The 7,495-nt window shown below is 37.8% G+C and overlaps 1 pseudogene; it reads right to left on the reverse strand.

Annotated features, from left to right (window-relative positions):
• LOC149189847 (putative beta-glucosidase 6) overlaps positions 1 to 6,679 on the reverse strand; it is a 60,169-nt pseudogene extending 53,490 nt beyond the window's left edge.
• Positions 6,680 to 7,495: the final 816 nt, after the last annotated feature.

Genomic DNA, 7,495 nt, shown 5'->3' on the forward strand with positions numbered 1-7,495 from the left:
AGGAAATGATGGCCATCTTACATGCAGTCGAGACCTGGCGACCTTACTTATTGGGGCGACGTTTCCAAATCCGCACAGATCATCACAGTCTTAAATATTTTTTGGAGCAACGCCTATCCTCCCCACAACAAAATAAATGGCTAGCCAAAATGCTGGGATATGATTATGAGATCATTTACAAGAAAGGGAAAGACAACAGTGTAGCAGATGCATTATCTCGCCAATTTGAGGAGGAAAGTACTCTGCTAGCAATTTCCCTCCCCATTCCAGAATGGATTGAAGAGGCTCGCAGGGAATGGTTTTCACACCCCGAGCTCTCCCAACTCATTTCTCAATTGCAGGTAGATCTAAATTCCACCAAGGGCTACTCGTGGTAGGATGATATTCTTAGCTACAAGGACAGAGTCGTAATATCACCAACATCCACCCTCAAAAGTCGCATTTTGGCAGAATTGCACTCATCTCCCATTGCAGGACATTCGGGCTTTCAGAAGACGTATACTTGCACCAGAAGATCATTTTTTTGGACAGGCATGAAAAATGACATCCTTACTTTCGTAGCAGAATGTGATGTCTGTCAACGCCACAAAGGGGAAATCGTCAACACACCAGGCACATTACAACCATTGCCCATTCCGGCATCAATTTGGACGGAGGTTTCTATGGATTTCATTACAGGTCTTCCAAAGTCAGGGAACAAGTCAGTCATCATGGTGGTTGTGGACCGACTGTCGAAGTATGCTCATTTCTGCGCCCTACCCCACCCGTTTACACCAACTTTGGTTGCTCAATCTTTCATGGATCAGATCTTCAAATTGCATGGCATGCCCACTTCTATTGTGTCCGACCGCGACCCGATCTTCACCAGTAATTTTTGGCAGGAACTCTTCAAAATACAAGGCACTCAACTCAAACTCATTACTTCCTATCATCCGCAAACAGATGGTCAAACCGAAGCCGTCAACAAATGTCTAGAAACCTACCTTAGGTGTTTCACTTCAGAAAAGCAACACCTTTGGGTACAGTGGTTACCTCTGGCTGCATGGTGGTATAACACCAACTATCATGCCACCACCAAAATGACTCCCTATGAAGCAGTATATGGTCAACTCCCGCCTTCACCTACTTCGTATCTCAAGGGATGCTCAAAAGTACAAGCAGTGGATCAACTCCTACAACATCGCGCAACCATGCTCGCCCATCTTCGAGCGAATCTTCATCAAGCTCAGAACCGCATGAAGCAACAGGTAGACTAGCATCACTCAGAGCGCCAATTTCACGAAGGGGATCAGGTCTTTTTACGGCTACAACCATATAAGCAAACATCACTCAAGGACAAGGGGTGTCAGAAACTCTCTCCCAAATTCTACGGACCATATCAAGTACTTCAGCGCATTGGATAAGTGGCCTACAAGTTGGCCTTGCCACCTACTGCAAAAATCCATCCAGTTTTCCATGTCTCATGCCTCAAGAAAGTGATTGGGAACAATTGTAGAATTCAGACCAGTGTACCTGAATTGGATGAAGAAGGGTCCATCTGGCTTCAACCCGAACAGGTCCTAGACACACGAGACAAGCAACTGCGTGGCCACATGATTAAGGAAGTCCTTGTCAAATGGAAAGACACCTCTCCGGAAGATGCAACTTGGGAACCAGCCACTATTCTTCAGCAGTTTCCGCAGCTTCAGCCTTGAGGACAAGGCTCGTCTTAAGGGGGATGGCATGTTAGGGTCCCACCCTAACCCCCTTATTTATGTAATGGGATCACGTCATAGTCAAGAGTCAATAAAGCCCATATTAATAATTGTAAGTGGTTAATCCGCGATTAATGACGGAACCACAGTTAGTTGCAAATGGGCCGTAGTATTAGATAGATGGTATTAATAAAATCCACAGTATTGGCCCGTGGTATTGCATGTATGAGTCATATATAAAGGATAGAGACTCCCTGTGAGGAGCATCGTGTCTTATTTTGTAGTCGAGCTCTGCTCTATTGGAGGTTGCCCCCTCGAAGAGGCAAGTGAACATTACTCTCTGAATAATAAAATCATTGCTATTATGTGTTCTGGGTATCTTTTATTCGCATATTCTGTATTTGGGTATCATTTTGCAGGTTAAGAGCATAACAAAGCTTATAAAACAATTGTGTACTTTAAGAGATCCTTGAGGAATTTGAGAAGGACAAAAAGTGCAAGTTGTTCCACATAAAAATCAGTTACTTTTGGTAATTCCAACATGATAGGAAACATGTATGTATAGAGTTTGCCTTTTGTGGCTTCCTCAATTATTTTAAGGATTAGCTCTCAAAATGACTAAACTATTGTAACAAATTTACTTCAAAAGAATTGAAGAAGAAACACAATAATTCACAAAAATACAATCATAACACACATAAACACATTGAATTGTTTATTCCATCTAGTTCAATGTGAATTTAGACATGGAGGTTTTCGACTAAAGATAAATATACTATTCCACTGAGACTTCAAGCCAACAACAACTTAACTCCACATTCTATTCTAGGAAAAAATCTTGTTGGAGAGAATCTCTCATATCCAACTAAGATTCAACAACCTCCACAATAATAGACAAGGCATATATGTGTAGATAATGAGAAATACTCATTAGGCACACCAACAACGACTATTGAAAAATAATAAACCAGCGAGCGACCACTAGAGTCATATTTTCTAAGAAAACCAAGATTGTCATTCAATATTTCATAATTTAATTTAAGCTGCCGTGATTTTGCTTGTGGCAAACATGAAGCACAAAAGCTCATATTTTGAAGTATATGACTCATAAAGTTTGTTTCAAATATCATTTTAAGACTAGGATGCCTCCAGAATAAAAAAATATAATATTGAACAATTTGTAAGGTTCCAAAGAACAATTTGGAGAGAACTAGTGAAAACTTTAGAAAATTCCAATATGGTGATGATGATGAAGATAATGAAAAAAAGAACATCCATTAACACTTCTATGATATATCCTAACTTAAAAAAAAAAAAAAATTAATTGAGATTTTTTAATACATTGTTTCCTACCATAAACATCATATATTAAATGCTATAAAAGCATTTTGGAGGTGAATATAAACTAAAAACATTTTTGGAAGTGAATATAAACATAAATATCAAATTTGTATAAGAAAATCATGCCTAAAATATACTGCATTGTTTTCATAAAATTGAGTTTCAATTCTTGGTTTTATGAGACGTTAATAGGAGTGTAGGTGTTCAGTAGAATTTGAGATTCAAGTATTGATTCCCTGCTTTCCCGCCTCTGCATAAAACTCTTGTACCAATGAGCAGATAGTTTGGGATAATGCTTCAAATTGTCATTGAAGTCCACATAATGAAGACCAAAACGCCAAGTGTAACCACTCAAAACTTCAAAGTCATCTAGGAAAGTCCATATAAAGTATCCACGGATGTCTGACCCATTCTTGCCACGATGAATAAACGTTTTGTCTGAGAGATATTCATCATTTCACAAATTCCTGCCACAATGAATAAACGTTTTATGTTTCATAAATGGTATACATTATTGCTACAAGCACATACTGAAGGACATCTTAATGGAGATCCATCCTGAATTGGTCATTCAAAGCCTCAGAAAGGGAAATAGAAGAATTATTAGGCTCTGAAAATCATGTCCAGACATGAAAGCTGATATTATAAATCCAGAACAGATAATTAGATGGTCAATGATCAAAAATTGTAACACCAATCTGCGTATATTTTCTTGAACCTGCATAAATCGTGTACAGAGAGCTCTCATTGAGGACCTGAAAACCTAACTTGTGGTAGAGGAATAACATAAGAAGAGTGCCCACCATTTTCATGCACAATAATAGGAATATTATGGGAACGGTCCTCAATATATTCAAGCACTGCCTGCATGTTTTGTGGTACAACTGGCATACCCAAAAATGATCTCTGCCACAAATTTCAGCACGAGGTAAATATTTTTTTGTCAAGATATAAACATACTTAGAACATACTGTTAAAACTTTATAAAAAGTTTAGTCGAATTTTTGGATTCTATTTGTCTCTCAGTTTAGAATTATGTTAAGGCATAGTTTAAATCCAAAATTTCTGTCGAACTGTAAAAATCTACATACTCATATTTATAAAAAGCTCCTGCTAAAAAGAAAAAGAAAAAGAAAACATATGATTATAATGGGACATGTGATTCTTCAAAATCTTCTTACATCGACGCTAATGTGAATTCCATCTCGTTCCACTGCATTCATCAAGCAGTATAGAACAGCCATAAAATGTTCTTAATACCAATGTTCTTGGACTGTATCACTTTTGAATTTAAAATAACATAAAACTTCAACGGATCAAAATCATTTTCCTTTATGATTTGAAGACAGTAATGTTATTCTTCTTAGATTTAAGGAGGCCAAGTTGAAAGGCTGTTAGAAGATGAGATTTATTGAGTTAAATCTATTTGTGAGAATGACTCTCGTACCTGCAGTTCCAATGGACATATCTTGAGCATAGTCTCTTGACATAAGTTCACCTTTTCTTGGAACATCAAAACAATCCCTGGAAACATAGTGATTGACACCAATGAAGTCCAATGACCCTTGTAACTTTTGAGCTTGTTCCTTTGTAAAAACTTTTGAGCTTGTTCCTTTGTAAATGAAGGTAACGGAGAACCCACTATATTCCTCATGCTCCCTGGATAGTCTCCAGAAACAAATGGGTCTAAAAGCCTGGATTTTGGAAAAAGAAATTAATTCAGGGTGGTTGTCTGCCCTCAACCAAACAAAAGTACACCTATTTGCATCCACTTCAACAATATAGCTATTAATTATTTGAATCACTACGAAAACCCCAACTGAAAAAGAGGAGAAATAACAATTGGTGAGACTGCTCTATGGCACTCAAGGTTCTGGAAACATAAGTTAACTTGAAAATTCATTGTTAAAGAAATCACTCACCAGCCCACCATAAAATCATTTGCTCTTTGAGTAGCAACCACATCTGTGGATTTATTGGTAAGAGGTATCATCCAGTGTACTAAAATTACTAATCCAATCCAGCCCTTTTGCTTTTACTACATTCATCGAGAAATTTAGAAAATCTCGTAGAATGAATGGAGATGAACGTAGATCAGAGAGGAAAAGAACCCGATAGGTTTTCCTGTACAGCTCCACAGCAGCGATATGTGATAGCAAAACATGGTGACTAACAATATATGGCTCAACAGTTGAGTTTCCAGCAGTACAATTTCCAAATGGTTGGGAACATCTTTGAGGTGGGAAAACGCCGTCATCATATCCTGCAGTGGAAAATACATTCGGCTTATTGAAAGTGGACCAATATTTCACTCGATCACCAAACTCTCTGAAACACACATCTGCATAACCTTTAAAATCCTCCCTGCATAAGATCGAAGTAGATTAGAGAACTCTGCTTCTCTAACCATAAGATTATTAATTAATGCATTGACTTGTGTGTCAACCCACATGGGAAGCAAAACAAGAACAGGAGATGACATAAGATGTTTACACAATCTGTGGATTTAAGAAACCTCCATAGGAATCTTCCAGAGCTTGGGACAGATCAAAGTGGTACAATGTCACGTGTGGTTGAATACCTGAGACATGCATTGTGTCACGATTAACAGTTTTGAGGATGATAGTCACAGGGATAAAAACAAAGTAGAGAGACAAGTTTGTCAATAAATACTACCATGGGACAAAAGCTCATTTATGAGGTTATTATAGTACTCAACGCCTTTTGGGTTGATGGGTCCTTCGCCATCTGCATCAATATATGTGAAATAGTTATTTCCTACCATTGTTCATTAAGTGTTTACTAAATTCTCAGGATTAAACATGTGGTCAGAGCTCAAATAGAAATATACCAGGAATAAGCCTGGGCCATGAGATTGAAAATCTATAGGCATCTACTCCCATCGCAGACATTAGATCAATATCCTCCTTCAAAACCCACATGAAATTTTGCATCAGGTAGATACCCAAATCATCTAGGAGTTTAACTATTGATACATTAGTATGAAGACAACAATAATGGGGTTGGACATGCACATAAAGCTTGAGGATGGCTTACAAGTAGCCACTACATATAGGTTGTCCTAGTGACATTTATTGTTCTTAGATTTGCAGATAATAATACCTTGTAACGATGGTATTGATCAATAGCTACATCTCCATTACCTCCATCCACAGTAGTCCTTGAGAATACAGTTAAAACAAACAACGGCTCACTTCCAGCCTTGGCCTTGAAAGTCCCAAAGTAAGGCACTGGGTAGAATGCAAATGAAGGGATGAATGAAGATATGTGATGAAACAGACCTTCCCTGTGAGTGAAAGTGTCAAAGATGCTTGGCTTCCGACCATCTTCTGCTGCAGCTCCTTCATACTGCAGAAAACCAATTTTGGACTTTTCACATTAACATCCCATCTATGAATTGGGAGATGGGCATGTCTTTCCCATAATCATTGAATGAATGAACGAACGAATGTATACATAAATATATGAATGATGAAGCAGAAAGATACCTGGTAACCAGAGGAACCAACACCAAATATGAAGTCTGGAGGAAAGTCGTTTCGAGAGAGGTGTTGTATAGAGGCAGAAACAGTAGACAGATTCGCCAGGATCAGCAGTTCTATAATCGAACCTACCATTCTCATGGCTTCTAAAATAGTACTGATTGATTGAAGATTGTAAGGTTAAGCTTAAGTACAGACAAGGACAACGAGAATGAAATTGAGAATGAAAGACATGAGGGCACCCAAACAGCCGTGCAGAGCCGTGTGACTTATACTTGTTAGGATGCGCTACACTCAATATAAAGCAACCAGGCAATTCAATGATGTCATTATCATCGAAATCAAATATACTGATGAAACCAGCTCAACATTGGTGAGGTCAGAAATTGGTTCATGTTTGACATCGGTTCCAGAAGTGAGACTGGTGAGATCCGAAATTGGTGCATCCTTGACATCGGTTCCAAAAGTGATACGTGACCACGTTGAGAAAGACTAATTGCCCTGAGAGTGTCACATATGATTGGCGATTTTACAACTGGTATTAACTTTCTCTTCAAGGGAGTCAAACCATTATTTCATCCAAAGCTTTGGTACGTTGCAGGGTAGAATTGCAGAAGTTTTCAAGGTGTGGGGTCCTATGGAAGTGTTTTCAAATTCCTGGAAGCTTACTGAGTTATAAATTTCAGTGTTTTGAAATTTACAAACTTCATGGTTATATGTATAACGAATAGATTATGTGTGATTTTTTATTTTTTTCCAAGTAATGTAAATCCAAAAAAGCTATAAATTTCAAATAATTAATTTAGATGGATTTTAATTTTAATTTCAAATAATTAATTTAGATTAATTTTAATTTTAGTTTGATATTAATCAAATTGGTTGAGAAAAATGCCCCAACCAATCAGAAAGGCTTAAATCAACTCACGTAATCGAGGAAGGAAATACCCATTCTCGTAA

This window comes from Pinus tabuliformis, chromosome 3_1, assembly GCF_031772625.1.
Source record: "Pinus tabuliformis cultivar Carrire ecotype Pingquan chromosome 3_1, CPIR1, whole genome shotgun sequence".
Lineage (NCBI taxonomy): Eukaryota > Viridiplantae > Streptophyta > Pinopsida > Pinales > Pinaceae > Pinus > Pinus tabuliformis.